The sequence below is a fragment of the Pristiophorus japonicus genome, unplaced genomic scaffold, assembly GCF_044704955.1.
Source record: "Pristiophorus japonicus isolate sPriJap1 unplaced genomic scaffold, sPriJap1.hap1 HAP1_SCAFFOLD_308, whole genome shotgun sequence".
In the NCBI taxonomy this organism is placed as follows: domain Eukaryota; kingdom Metazoa; phylum Chordata; class Chondrichthyes; family Pristiophoridae; genus Pristiophorus; species Pristiophorus japonicus.
This window is the reverse complement of record NW_027252868.1, coordinates 249,155-265,125: the sequence shown is the minus strand read 5'-3', so window position 1 is coordinate 265,125 and position 15,971 is coordinate 249,155. Positions and strand designations below refer to the sequence as shown.

General features: G+C 47.3%; 1 protein-coding gene across 2 annotated transcripts in view; it reads left to right on the top strand.

The window, feature by feature from the left end:
• LOC139249356 (zinc finger protein 211-like) overlaps window positions 1–15,971 on the top strand; it is a 43,428-nt gene that overhangs the window by 13,157 nt on the left and 14,300 nt on the right. The window contains exon 1 of one of the 2 annotated variants that reach the window (XM_070872342.1): window positions 11,461–11,560. The exons of the other annotated variant lie outside the window; for it this stretch is intronic. The gene's annotated coding sequence lies outside the window, so the exon portion shown is untranslated. Of the gene's footprint in view, window positions 1–11,460; window positions 11,561–15,971 lie in introns of those variants that run through there. 2 annotated transcript variants of the gene reach the window in all.

The window sequence follows — 15,971 nt, the reverse complement described above, 5'->3', positions numbered from 1 at the left end:
GCCATTCTGAAAAGGACCTGTTTATCCCGACTCTCTGCTTCCTGTCTGCCAACCAGTTCCCTATCCATGTCAGTATATTACCCCCAATACCATGTGCTTTGATTTTGCACAACAATCTCTTGTGTGGGACCTTGTCAAAAGCCTTCTGAAAGTCCAAATACACCACATCCACTGGTTCTTCCTTGTCCACTCTGCTAGTTACATCCTCAAAAAATTCCAGAAGATTCGCCATGCATTATTTCCCTTTCATAAATCCATGCTTACTTGGTCCGATCCTATCACCGCTTTCCAAATGCGCTGCTATTTCATCCTTCATGATCGATTCCAACATTTTCCCCACTACTGATGTCAGGCTCACCGGTCTATAATTACCCGTTTTCTCTCTCCCTCCTTTTTTACAAAGTGGTGTTACATTAGCTACCCTCCATTCCATGGGAACAGATCCAGAGTCGATAGACTGTTGGAAAATGATCACCAATGCAACCACTATTTCTAGGGCCACTTCCTTGAGCACTCTTGGATGCAGACTATCAGCCCCCAAGGATTTATCGGCCTTCAATCCCATCAATTTCCCTTACACAATTTCCTGCCTAATAAAGATATCCTTCAGTTCCTCCTTCTCACTAGACCCACTGTCCCCTAGTACATTCGGAAGGTTATTTGGTATCTTCCTTCGTGAAGACAGAACTGAAGTATTTGTTCAATTGGTCTGCCATTTCTTTGTTCCTCATTATAAATTCACCTCAATCCGACTGCAAGGGACCTACGTTGGTCTTTACTAATCTTTTTCTCTTCACACATTTATAGAAGCTTTTGCAGTCAGTTTTTATATTCCCTGCAAGCTTCCTCTCGGACTCTATTTCCCCCCTTTTAATTAAACCCTTTGTCCTCCTCTATTGAATTCTAAATTTCTCCCAGTCCTAAGGTTTGTTGCTTTTTCTAGCCAATTTATATGCCTCTTCCTTGGCTTTAACACTATCCTTAATTTCCTTTGTTAGCTATGGTTGAGCCACCTTCGCAGGTTTATATTTACTCCAGACAGGGATGTACATTTGCTGAAGTTCATCCACGTGATCTTTAAAGGTTTGCCATTGCTTATCCACCATCAACCCTTTGAGTATCGTTTGCCAATCTATTCTAGCCAATTCACACCTCATACCGTCGAAGTTACCTTTCCTTAAGTTCAGGACCCTAGTTTCCGAATTAACTTTGTCACTCTCCATCTTAATAAGGAATTATGCCATATTATGGTCACTTTTCCCCAAGGGGCCTCGCACAACAAGATTGCTAATTAGTCCCTTCTCATTACACATCACCCAGTCAAGGATGGCCAGCTCCCTGCGTGGTTCCTCGATATATTGGTCTAGAAAACCATCCCTAATACACTCCGGGAAATCCTCCTTCACCACATTGCTACCAGTTAGGTTAGCCCAATCAATGTGTAGATTAAAGTCGCCCATGATTACTGCTGTACCTTTATTGCACACATCCCTTATTTCTTGTTTGCTGCTATCCCCAACCTCACTAATGTTTTCTGCCCTTTGGAATTCCGCAGCTCCACCCATACTGATTCCACATCATCCAGGCTAATGTCCTTCCTTACAATTGCATTGATTTCATCTTTAACCAACAACGCCATCCTGCCTCCTTTTCCTTTCTGTCTATCCTTCCTAAATGCTGAATACCCTTGGATGTTGAGTTCCCAGCCTTGGTCCCCCTGGAGCCATGTCTCCGTGATGCCAATCACATCGTATCCGTTAACTGCTATCTGAGCAGTTAATTCATCCACCTTATTCCGAATACTCCTCGCATTGAGGCACAGAGCCTTCAGGCTTTTTTTTTTTAAAAACACACTTTGCCCCTTTAGAATTTTGCTGTAATGTGGCCATTTTTGTTTTTTGCCTTGGGTTTCTCTGCCCTCCACTTTTACTGTTCTCTTTTCTATATTTTGCTTCTGCCTCCATTTTATTTCCCTCTGTCTCCCTGCATAGGTTCCCATCCCCCTGCCATATTAGTTTAACCCCTCCCCAACGGCACTAGCAAACACTCCCCCTAGGACATTGGTTCATGTCCTGCCCAGGTGCAGACCATCCGGTTTGTATTGGTCCCACCTCCCCCAGAACCGGTTCCAATGTCCCAGGAATTTGAATCCCTCCCTTCTGCACCACTCCTCAAGCTACGTACTAATCTGAGCTATCCTGCGATTCCTACTCTGACTAGCACGTGGCACTGGTAGCAATCCTGAGATTACTACTTTTGAGGTCCTACTTTTTAAATTTAGCTCCTAGCTCCCTAAATTCGCCTTGTAGGACCTCATCCTGTTTTTTACCTATGTCACTGGTACCTTTCTGCACCACGACAACTGGCTGTTCACCCTCCCTTTACAGAATGTCCTGCACCCTCTCCGAGACATCCTTGACCCTTGCACCAGGGAGGCAACATACCATCCTGGAGTCTCGGTTGCGGCCGCAGAAACGCCTATCTATTCCCCTTACAATTGAATCCCCTATCACAATTGCTCTCCCACTCTTTTTCCTGCCCTCCTGTGTAGTAGAGCTAGCCACAGTGCCATGAACTTGGCTGCTTCTGCTCCCCCTGATGAGTCATCCCCCTCAACAGTACTCAAAGCGGTGTATCTGTTTTGCAGGGAGATGACCGCAGGGGATCCCTGCACTACCTTCCTTGCACTGCTCTTCCTGTTGGTCTTCCATTCCCTATCTGGCTGTGTACCCTTTACCTGCGGTAAGACCAACTCACTAAATGTGCTATTCATATCAGTCTCAGCATCGTGCATGCTCCAGAGTGAATCCACCCGCAGCTCCAGTCCCGCACATGAAGTAGTCAAGGACACCGGAGGCCATGACTTAACCCTTAGATACACTTAAATTGGCAACAACAGTGCTAAAAGTTACTTACTGATAGAGAAAAGGAAAAGAAAAACTACTCACCAATCACTTACCCCCTTGGCTGTGACGTGACATTTTGATTTCTTTCTACTTATTTTTTGCCTTCTCCCTGTAGCTGCACCGCCAGCTCTCTCCGACGCACCTCCCAACTGCTGATCTCGTGGCCTTTATAGGCCTCTCGCCGACCCCGGACTCTCGCCTCAGCAACACACCTCCCGACTGCTGATCTCGCGGCATTTATAGGCCTCTCGCCAACCCCGGACTCACGCCTCAGCAACGCACCTCCCGACTGCTGATCTCGCGGCCTTTATAGGCCTCTCGCCGACCCCAGACTCTCGTCTCCATGATCAGATCAGCCATGATCTTAGTGAATGGGGAACAGGCTTGAGGAGCCAAATGGTCTACTCCTGTTCCTATTTCTTACATTCTAGACTGTTTCCCTTCCACTCCCAGTTTTCCCCACCAATTCTGGCTGCATTCAGTTCGACACTCACTGGTTCCCCTCCCTCTCCTCCCCTGAAGCTGCTGACTGTGGCTGGGATCAGTTCTACACTCACTGGTTCCCCTCCCCTGAAGGTGCTGACTCTGGCCGAATTCAGTTCCAGACACTGACTTTATTCACTTTTTTCCTACACCAAGATGGCCGCGCATGCGCTGTGCTACTCACTGAGTCAAGATGGCGGAGCGCGGAACCTGCCTTCCTGTACCAATACGGCCGCCGTTAGCCTTGGCCTTTGACCGGGAGAAAGCCCCGAAGCTGCAACCGCCAATATTCCAGTTGTTATTCTGGGCTTGCGGCGGGCACCGGTTGTTTATGAAGCCTCCCCGACGGTCTATTACTCCGTTCTGTCCCGCTGAAAAGGACAGTTCTGTGGAGCCTGTCCAAAACATGTCTCCTCTGCCATTACACGCACCGCGCCTGCTCCAAAGCCAGCAAATGCCCGCGCCTGCGCACTGAGCTCCTGTAGTCTGGGTGCGGCACATTCTCCCCTGCGGGGCATGCTGGGTATATAAGACCATGAGAAATTGGAGCAGGAGTGGGCCACCTGGACCCCCGAGCCTGCTCCCCATTCAATAAGATGCTGCTGGTCTGATCATAGAGTCAGCTCCACTTCCCTGCCCAGTCCCCAGAACCCTTTACTCCCCTATCGCTCAAAAATCTTTATCTCCACCTTAAATATATTCAGTGACCCAGCCTCCACTGCTCTCTGGAGCAGGGAATTCCACAGATTTACAACCCTCAGAGAAGAAATTCCTCCTTTTCTCAGTTTTAAATGGGCTGAGGAGAAAGGCTGCATTTGCGAATAGAACAGGATTTACTGTGATTGTATTGGGCACTGAACCATGTTCATTCTGGCAGCTCTTGTTTGTTTCTGATGATCTTAATAACCCCTATACCTGAGCTGGAGATTAATATTGTGTATAACTGTTGAATAAATTATCTTTGTTTCAAACACAGTTTGTCGAATATGTGATTCCTCCATGATCAGAGGAGACTAATTGATGTTGTTACCGATTGTTCCATTTTAGTGCTTTTTCTTACTCTAACATATCACTTCTCACCTAGTTCACCTTTTATCACATCAAACCCCAAAATTGTTCCATTTGAGTACATGAGTTGTGGTTGTAGAAGAGTTAACTGCACTGTCTCACTTTAAACTCAGCTGAAATCCTTTGAACCACCCCTTTCTTGAATTGTCTTGCATAAGATTTGAAATCCATTACTTTCTGTATCAGTTAACCCATTTTTGAAACCGAGTTAATTTTAAAAACTCATCTACACATTTTGCATGTGATAGTCTGTGAAATGTTCTGATATTTGTAATTATCATTGCCACAAACTCCGTTCCCTAGCCACTGACTCCATCCCTCTCTCCAACTTCTGTCTGACGCTGAACCAGACTGTTCACAACCTTGGTGTCATACTTGACCCTGAATAAGTTTTTGACCACATATCCACAGCATAACTAAGATTGCCTATTTCCACCTCTAAGATCGCCTGTCTCCACTCTTGTCTCAGCTCATTCACTGCTGAAGCCCTCATCCATGCCTTTGTTACTTCTGGACTTGAAAATTCCAATGCACTCCTCCCACATTCTACCTTACATAAATTGGAGTTGATCCAAAACTCGGCTGCCCGTGTCCTAACTCGCATCAAGTCTAGCTCACCCATCACCTCTGCTTGCTGACTTATATTGGCTTCTGGTTAAGCAACGCCTTGATTTTAAATTCTAATACTTATTTTCAAATCCCTCCATGGTCCCGCCCCTCACTTCTCTGTAAACTCCTCCAGCCCCACAACCGCCCACCCGCCCATGTGATATCTGTCTTCCTGAGCATCCCTGATTATAATTGTTCAACCATTGGTTGCTTTGGTGGCTGTGCCTTCTGTTGCCCAGGAACACCCAGCCTAAACATTTTTGTCTAACCAGTGCTGTACCTGCCCTGGCAGTTTTTGATGGGATAGTCTAGAGCAAGTTTTTCTCTGTATCTACTCTGTGCTGTATCTTCCTTCGGAGTGTTTGATGGGACAGTGCAGAGTGAGCTTTACTCAGTATCTAACCAGTGTTGTTCCTGCCCTGGGTGTATTTGATGGGACAGTATAGAAAAATAGAACATAGAAAATAGGTGCAGGAGTAGGCCATTCAGCCCTGCAACGAGTGATCGGGGCGGAGGAGTGATGACAGTTCATGGCTGAGATTTAGTGGGTGATCGTGATGGAGGTTCAGCGAATGTTTGGTGTGAAGGTGTGGCGGAAGATCGTGGTGGAGGTGTGACGAGTGTTTTTGTGGAGGAGGAGCAGAGAGGAATCGTGGTGGAGGTGCAGCGAATGTTTGTGGTGGAGTGGTGAGAGATCGCGGCAGAGGTGCGACAAATGAGGGTACTGGGCCAGAAGAGCCAAGGGCACAGGGGCAGCACGGGCCAGTCCACACTGCAATATGTGTGCGTGCTAGGTTCATGCAGAAAAACAAGTCTCCAGTAATCCTGGTTAACCTTAGCCACTGAATCAATGGCCGAGCTCTGTCAAGCCTGTCAAAATCCACGCACAGGCATCTTCCACCCCGTCAATTGGAGTTCAGGACTGGAACATCAGGTCCTTCATTGAAACATCTGTGATCTCATGTGGAAGCAAGTCATCCTCGTTCGAGGGACCACCAATGATGATCTAGCCCGTGCTTTACCTGCCCTGCAATTGAGCAGAACAGTGTAGAGGGAGCTTTACTCTGTATCTATCTCGTGCTGTAGTTTCCTCTGGCACTGACTCTCACTGGGGTACAGTTTCCCTGTCACTGACACTTACTGGGGTACAGTTCCTCCAGCACAGATCTACTGTATATTTAATTCATGCTATACCTACCATGGGAGTGTTTGATGGGACAATGTAGAGAAGCTTTATTCTATATCTAACCAATGCAGTATCTACTCTGCAATGCTTGGGACTGGGTAGAGGGAGATATACTCCGTATCTAACCTGTGTTGTAGATACATAGAAACATAGAAAATAGGTGCAGGAGTAGGCCATTCGGCCCTTCGAACCTCACCAACAATCAATAAGATCATGGCTGATGATTCACCTCAGTACCCCTTTCCTGCTTTCTCTCCATACCCCTTGATCCCTTGATCCCTTTAGCCGTAAGGGCCATATCTAACTCCCTCTTGAATATATCTAACGAACTGGCATCAACAACTCTCTGTGGTAGAGAATTCCACAGGTTAACGACTGAAGAAATTTCTCCTCCTCTCGGTCCTAAATGGCTTACCCCTTATCCTTAGACTGTGACCTCCTGGTTCTGGACTTCCCCAACATCGGGAACATTCTTCCTGCATCTAACCTGTCCAGTCCCGTCAGAATTTTGTGTGTTTCCATGAGATCCCCACTCATGCTTCTAAACTCCAGTGAATACAGGCCCAGTCAATTCAATCTCTCCTCAAATGTTAGCCCTGCGATCCCAGGAATCAGTCTGGTGAACCTTTGCTGCACTCCCTCAATAGCAAGAACGTCCTTCATCACAGTAGGAGAACAAAACTGAACACAATATTCCAGGTGAGGCCTCACCAAGGCCCCGTACAACTGCGGGAAGACCTCCCTGCTCCTACACTTAAATCCCCTAGCTATGAAGGCCAACATGCCATTTGCCTTCTTCACCACCTGCTGTACCTACATGCCAACTTTCAATGACTGATGTACCGTGACACCCAGGTCTCGTTGCACCTCTCCTTTTCCCAATCTGTTGCCATTCAGATAATATTCTGCCTTCGTGTTTTTGCCTCCAAAGTGGATAACCTCACACTTTTTCACATTGTACTGCATCTGCCATGCATTTGCCCACTCACCTAACCTGTCCAAGTCAACCTACAGCCTCCTCACAGCTTACACTGCCACCCAGCTTAGTATTGTCTGCAAACTTGGAGATATTATACTCAATTCCTTCATCTAAATCATTGATGTATATTGTAAATAGCTGGGTCCCAGCACTGAGCCCTGCGGCAACCCACTAGTCACTGCCTGCCATTCTGAAAAGGACCCGTTTATCCCGACTCTCTGCTTCCTGTCTGCCAACCAGTTCTCTCTCCACATCAATACATTACCCCCAATACCATGTGCTTTAATTTTTCACACAATCTCTTGTGCGGGACCTTGTCAAAAGCCTTTTTAAAGTCCAAATACACCACATCCACTGATTTTCCCTTGTCCACTCTACTAGTTACATCTGAAAAAATTCTAGAAGATTTGTCAAGCACGATTTCCCTTTCATAAATCCATGCTGACTTGGACCGATCCTGTCACTGCTTTCCAAATGCGCTGCTATTTCATCTTTAATAATTGATTCCAACATTTTCCCCACCACCGATGTCAGGCTAACCTGTCTATAATTCCCGTTTTCTCTCCCTCCTTTTTTAAAAAGTGATGTTACATTAGCTACCCTCCGGTCCATAGGAACTGATTCAGAATCGATAGACTATTGAAAAATGATCACCAATGGATCCACTATTTCTACGGCCACTTCTTGAAGTACTCTGGGATGCAGACTATCAGGCCTTGCCGATTTATCGGCCTTCAATCCCATCAATTCCCTAACACAATTTCCTGACTAATGAGGATTTCCTTCAGTTCCTCCTTCTCGATAGACCCTCAGTGCCCTAGTATTTCCGGAAGGTTATTTGTGTCTTCCTTAGTGTCTTTGTTCAATTGGTCTGCCATTTCTTTCACCTGATTCTGACTGCAAGGAACCTACGTTTGTCTTCACTAATCTTCACATCTCTATGGAAGCTTTTCCAGTCAGTTTTTTATGTTCCCAGCAAGCTTCCTCTCATACTCTATTTCCCCCCATCCTAATTAAACCCTTTGTCCTTCTCTGCTGAATTCTAAATTTCTCCCAGTCCTCAGGTTTGCTGCTTTTTCTGGCAAATTTACATGCCTCTTCCTTGGTTTTAACACTACCCCTAATTTTCTTTGTTAGCCACGGTTGAGCCACCTTCCCGTTTTATTTTTATTCCAGACAGGGATGTACAATTGTTGAAGTTCATCCACGTGCTCTTTATATGTCTGCCATTGCCTATCCACCATCAACCCTTTAAGTATCATTCGCCAATCTGTTCCTGCCAATTCACATCGCATACCATCGAAGTTACCTTTCCTTAAGTTCAGAACCCTAGTCTCTGAATTAACTGTGTCACTCTCCATCTTCATAAAGAGTTCTACCATATTATGGTCACTCTCCCCCCAGGGGTCTCGCACAACAAGATTTCTAATTAGTCCTTTCTCATTACACATCACCAGTCTAGGATGGCCAGCCTCTAGTTGGTTCCTCGACATATTGGTCTAGAACATCATCCCTGATACACTCCAGGAAATCCTCCTCCACTGTATTGCTACCAATTTGTTAGCCCAATCTATATGTAGATTAATGTCGCCCATGATAACTGCTGTATCTTTATTGCACGCATCCCTAATTTCTTGTTTGGTGCTGTCCCCACCCTCACTACTACTGTTTGGTGGTTTGTACACAACTCCCACTAGCGTTTTCTGCCCTTTGGTATTCCGTAGCTCGAACCGTATAGATTCCAAATCATCCAAGCTAATGTCCTTCCTTACTATTGTGTTAATTTCCTCTTTAACCAGCAATGCTACTCCAACTCCTTTTCCTTTCTGTCTATCCTTCCTGAATGTTGAATACCCCTGGATGTTGAGTTCCCAGCCTTGGTCACCCTGGAGTCATGTCTCCATAATCCCAATTATATCATATTCGTTAATAGCTGCCTGCACAGTTAATTCGTCCACCTGATTATGAATACTCACATTGAGGCACAGAGCCTTTAGGCTTGTCTTTTTAACACACTTTGTTCCTTTAGAAATTTGCTGTAATGCAGCCCTTTTTGATTTTTACCTTGGGTTTCTCTGCCCTCCAGTTTTACTTTGCTTCTTCTATCTTTTGCTTCTGCCCCCATTTTACTTCCCTCTGTCTCCCTGCATATGTTCCCATCCCTCTGCCATATTAGTTTATCCCCTCTCCCCCCCAACAGCACTAGCAAACACTCCCCCTGGTCATTGGTTCCAGTCCTGCCAGGTGCAGACCATCCGGTTTGTACTGGTCCCACCTCCCCAAGTCCCAGGAATTTGAATCCCTCCATCCTGCACCACTCCTCAAGCCACATATTCATCTGAGCTATCCTGCTATTTCTACTCTGACTAGCACGTGGCACTGGTAGCAATCCTGAGATTACTACCTTTGAGGTCCTGCTTTTTAATTTAACTTCTCACTCCCTAAATTCATCTTGTCGGACCTCATCCCATTTTTTTAACCTATATTGTTGGTACCTATATGCACCACGACAACTTGCTGTTCACCCTCCCCTTCCAAAATGTGCCACAGCTGCTCCGAGACATCCTTGACCCTTGCACCAGGGAAGGAATATGCCATCCTGAAGTCTCGATTACGGTTGCATAAATACCTATCTATTCCCCTTACAATAGAATCCCCTACCACTATACCTCTCCCCTCTTTTTCCTGCCCTCCTGTGCAGCAGATCCACCGTTGGTGTCATGAACTTGGCTGCTGCTACCCGCACCCCACCCCCACCACCCCACGATGAGTCATCTCCCCAACAGCACCCAAGGTGGTGTATCTGTTTTGGAGGGGGATGACTGCAGGGAACCCCTGCACTACCTTCCTTCCGCTGCTCTGCCTGATGGTCACCCATTCCCTATCTGCCTGAATAACCTTTACCTGCGGTGTGACCAACTCACTAAACATGCTATTCATGACAGCTTCAGCATCGCGGATGCTCCAGAGCGAATCCATGCACAGCCCCAGTGCCGCAATACGATCCATCAGGAGGTGCAGCTGGATACACTTCCTGCACATGTAGTCATCAGGGACATTGGAAGCGTCCCTGACTTCCCACATAGCACAGGAGGAGCATGACATGGGTCTGGGCTATCCTGCCATGACTTAACCATTAGATTAACTTAATTTGGCAACAATGCAAAGGTTACCTACTGATAAAGAAATAAAAAGAAAAAAAAAGATTAAATACTCACCAATCCACCAGCCAATCACTTACCCACTTGGCTGTGACGTCACACTTTGATTTATTTCTACTTCTTTGTTTTACCTTCCGTCTCTGGACCAGCTGGCCCCTCGGACTGCTGCCGCTCTCAGTCGCTGCCACCACCCTTCATCCTCCTGCGTGGTTCCTCTCGTGATACTAGCCCCTCGGACTGCTGCCGCTCTCAGTCTCTGCCACTACCCTTCATCCTCCTGCGTGGCTCCTCTTGCGATGCTAGCTCCTTGGACTGCTGCCACTCTCAGTCGCTGCCACTGCATGGCTCCTCTTGCGATGTTAGCCCCTCGGACTGCTGCCACTCTCAGTCGCTGCCACCGCCCTTCATCCTCCTCTCGCGATACTAGCCCCTCGGACTGCCGCCACTCTCAGTCGCTGCTGCCGCTCTTTATCCTCCCGCGCTGCTCCTTTCGCGATGCTGGCCCCCCGGACTGCCATCACTCTCAGTCGCTGGTGCCGCCGCCCTTCATCCTCCCACGCCGCTCCTATTGCCTGCCTTTGGAATGTCTGGTGAGACAGTGTTGAGGAAGCTTTACTCTGTGTATCTAAGCAAGGGAAATACATCCTTCCTTAGATAAGGAGACCAAAACTGTGCACGGTACTCCAGGTTTGGTAAGGGAGTAAAGGGTTCTGGGGAGCTGGCGGGGAAGTCGAGCTGAGTCAATGATCAGACCACCCGTGATCTTATTGAATGGGGAGCAGGCTCGGGGGGATCCGGGTGGCCCACTGCTGCTCCTATTTCTCATGGTCTTATGTACCCAGAATGTGCCGCACCCAGACTACAGGAGCTCAGTGCGCAGGCGCAGACACTGGCTGGGTTTGGAGCATGCGCGGTGCGTGTAATGGCGGAGGAGATAAATTTTGTACAGGCTCCTCGGAAGTGGCCTTTTCAGCGGGACAGAGCGGAATAATGGACCAGCGGGGAGCCGGGGTGGCTTCATAAACAACCGGTGCTCGCCGGAAGCCCGGAATAATAACCGGAATATCGGCGGTTGTAGGTTCGGGGCTTTCTCTTGGTCACAGGCCCAGGGTAACGGCGGCCAGTTTTGTACAGGAAGGCAGGGTCAGCGCTCCGCCATCTTGATTCAGTGAGTTGCACAGCGCATGCGCAGCCATCTTGGTGCAGGAACCAAGTGAATGATGTCAGTTTCTGGAACTGAACTCAGCCAGAGTCAGCACCTTCAGGGGAGTGGAACCAGTGAGTGTAGAACTGAACCCAGACAGAGTCAGCACCTTCAGGGGAGGTTAACCAGTGAGTGCAGAACTGTACCCAGCCTGAGTCAGCATCTTCAGGGGAGGGGAACCGGTATTGTAGAACTGATCCCAAATAGAGTCAGCATCTTTAGGGGAGGGGAACCAGTGAGTGTGGAACTGAACCCAGACAGAGGCGGCACTTTCAGGGGAGAAGAGAGAGGGGAACAAGTGAATGCAGAACTGAACCCAGCCAGAGACAGCATCTTTAGGGGAGGAGAGGGTAGCCAGTGAGTTTGGAACTGAACCCAGTCAGTCAGCACCTTCACGAAAGGAGAGGGAGGGGAACAAATGAGTGCGAAATTGAGCACAGTCAAACTCAGCAACTTCAGAGGAGGAGAGAGCTGCGAGCGAAGGTAACCAGCGAGTCTATATCTGAACCCAGGCAGAGTCAGCATCTTCAGGGAAGGAGAGGGAGGGAAACCAGTGAGTGTAGAACTGAATACAGCCTGAGTCAGCAGCTTTAGGGGAGGAGAGAAGTGTGAGGGAGGGGAACCAGTGAGTATAGAATTGAACCCAGACAGAGTCAGCACCTTTAGCAGAGGAGAGGGGAGCCAGTGAGCATGGCAGTGAAGCCAGCCACAGTCAGCACCTTAAGGGGAGAAGAGGGAGAGGAAGCAGTGATTGTAGAACTGATCCCAGACAGAGTCAGCAGCTTTAGGGGTGAAGAGAAAGGGGAATCAGTGAGTGCAGAACTAAACCCAGCCAGAGTCAGCACCTTCAGGGGAGGGGAACCAGTGACTGTGGAACTGAACCCAGCCAGAGTCAGCATCTTCAGGGGAGGGGGATGGATTGGAACCAGTGAGTGCAAAACCGATTCCAGACAGAGTCAGCATCTTCAATGGAGGAGAGGGGAGCCAGTGCGTCAATATCTGAACCCAGCCAGAATCAGTACCAACAGGGAAGGAGCAGCAGGGGAACCAGTGAGTGTAGAACTGAACCCAGCCAGAGTCAGCATCTTGAGGGGAGCGAGTGAGTGTAGAACTGAACCCAGCAAGAGCCAACATCTTCAGGGGAGGGATAGGGTGGGGAACCAGTGAGTCTGCACCGAGGCAGGACCGGAACCAATGTCCTAGGGGGAGTGTTTGCTAGTGCTGTTGGGGAGGAGTTAAACTAATATGGCAGGGGGATGGGAACCAATGCAGGGAGACAGAGGGAAACAAAAACGAGGCAAAAGACAGAAAGGAGATGAGTAAATGTGGAGGGCAGAGAAACCCAAGGCAAAAAACAAAAAGGGCCACTGAATATAAAGGGGCTGCAGGAGGGGTCAAAACTAAAAATCATGGTTTAAAAACTAGTATTAAAACACTATACCTGAACTCATGCAGCATTCGAAATAAAGTAAATGAGCTGACGGCACAAATCATTACAAATGGGTATGATTTGGTGGCCATTACAGAAACGTGCTTGCAGGGTGCCCAAGACTGGGAATTAAACATACAGGGGTATCTGATGATTCGGAAAGATAGACAAGAAGGGAAAGGAGGTGGGATAGCTCTGTTAATAAAGGATGATATCAGGGCAGTTGTGAGAGACGATATTGGCTCTAATGAACAAAATGTTGAATCATTGTGGGTGGAGATTAGAGATAGTAAGGGGAAAAAGTCACTGGTGGGCGTAGTTTATAGGCCCCCAAATAATAACTTCACGGTGGGGCGGGCAATAATCAAGGGAATAATGGAGACATGTGAAAAAGGAACGGCAGTAATCATGGGGGATTTTAACCTACATATCGATTGGTCAAATCAAATCGCACGGGGTAGCCTGGAGGAGGAATTCATAGAATGCATACGGGATTGTTTCTTAGAACAGTATGTTACAGAACCTACAAGGGAGCAAGCTATCTTAGATCTGGTCCTGTGTAATGAGACAGGAATAGTAAACGATCTCCGAGTAAAAGATCCTCTCGGAATGAGTGATCACAGTATGGTTGAAATTGTAATACAGATTGAGGGTGAGGAAGTAGTGTCTCAAACGAGCGTACTATGCTTAAACAAAGGGGACTACAGTGGGATGAGGGCAGAGTTGGCTGAAGTAGACTGGAAACACAGACTAAACGGTGGCACAATTGAACAGTGGCGGACTTTTAAGGAGCTCTTTCATAGTGCTCAACAAAAATATATTCCAGTGAAAAAGAAGGGCGGTAAGAGAAGGGATAACCAGCCGTGGATAACCAAGGAAATAAAGGAGAGTATCAAATTAAAAACCAATGTGTATAAGGTGGCCAAGGTTAGTGGGAAAATAGAAGATTGGGAACATTTTAAATGACAGCAAAGAATTACTAAGAAAGCAATAAAGAAAGGAAAGATAGATTACGAAGGTAAACTTGCGCAAACATAAAAACGGATACTAAAAGCTTTTACAGATATATAAAACGGAAAAGAGTGACTAAAGTAAATGTTGGTCCCTTAGAAGATGAGAAGGGGGATTTAATAATGGGAAATATGGAAATGGCTGAGACCTTAAACAATTATTTTGCTTCGGTCTTCACAGTGGAAAACACAAAAAGCATGCCAAAAATTGCTGGTCACAGGAATGTGGGAAGGGAGGACCTTGAGACAATCACTATCACTAGGGGGGTAGTGCTGGACAGGCTAATGGGACTCAAGATAGACAAGTCCCCTGGTCCTGATGAAATGCATCTCAGGATATTAAAAGAGATGGCAGAAGTTATAGCAGATGCATTCGTTATAATCTACCAAAATTCTCTGGGGAGGTACCATCGGATTAGAAAGCAGCTTATGTAACGCTTCTATTTAAAAAAGGGGGCAGACAAAAGGCAGGTAACTATAGGCCGGTTAGTTTAACATCTGTAGTGGGGAAAATGCTTGAAACTATCATTAAGGAAGAAATAGCGAGACATCCAGATAGGAATAGTGCAATCAAGCAGACGCAGCATGGATTCATAAAGGGGAAATCATGTTTAACTAATCTACTGGAATTCTTTGAGGATATAACGAGCATGGTGGATAGAGGTGTACCGATGGATGTGGTGTATTTAGATTTTCAAAAGGCATTCGATAAGGTGCCACACAAAAGGTTACTGCAGAAGATAAAGGTACACGGAGTCAGTGGAAATGTATTAGCATGGATAGAGAATTGGTTGGCTAAAAGAAAGCAGAGAGTCGGGATAAATGGGTCCTTTTCGGGTTGGAAATCGGAGGTTAGTGGTGTGCCACAGGGATCGGTGCTGGGACCACAACTGTTTACAATATACATAGATGACCTAGAGGAGGGGACAGAGTGTAGTGTAACAAAATTTGCAGATGACACAAAGATTAGTGGGAAAGCGGGTTGTGTAGAGGACACAGAGAGATAGGTTAAGCGAATGGGCGAAGGTTTGGCAGATGGACTACAATGTCGGAAAGTGTGAGGTCATCCACCTTGGGGGAAAAAAACAGTAAAAGGGAATATTATTTGAATGGGGAGAAATTACAATGTGCTGCAGTGAAGAGGGACCTGGGGATCCTTGTGCATGAAACTCTTTTGAGTTTACCTGAAAATAAACATAAACATTAAACCGTGCCACCTGTCTGGGTGACACAGCAGACATTTTCAAGGCCCCTTTTTTTTCCCTTTTTTTTTTTGTTTTTTGGTTTTTTTTGGGGCGCTAAAATCACATTTTTCCAAGTGCCCCCTATAAAAGGGGAGGGGGACACTAAAAGCACCGGCAATTAAAACAAATTAAACTTTAAAACGTAAAATCAAATTAAAATTTGGTTGTCGGGCGTGATGATGCACTCCAGACCCTCCGGTGCCCACCTCTCGCGGAAGGCCGCGAGCGTACCGGTGGACACCGCGTGCTCCATCTCCAAGGACACCCTGGACCGGATGTAAGAGCGGAAGAGAGGCAGGCAGTCAGGTTGAACGACCCCCTCGACCGCCCGCTGCCTGGACCGGCTGATGGCACCCTTGGCCGTGCCCAGGAGCAGTCCTACGAGGAGGCCTTCGGACCTACCCGCTCCCCTCCGCACAGGGTGCCCAAAGATCAGGAGAGTGGGACTGAAGTGCAGCCAGAATTTCAGGAGCAGCCCCTTCATATAATGGAACAGGGGCTGCAACCTTGTGCATTCAATAAAAACATGGAACACGGAATCCTCCAGACCACAGAAATTGCAGGCGGCCTGGGAGTCCGTGAACCGGCTTAAAAATTTGTTGCACGGCACTGCTCCGTGCACCACCCTCCAGGCCAAGTCCCCGACGAATAGTGGGAGGACCCCTGCGTAGAGTGCCCTCCATCGGGGACCC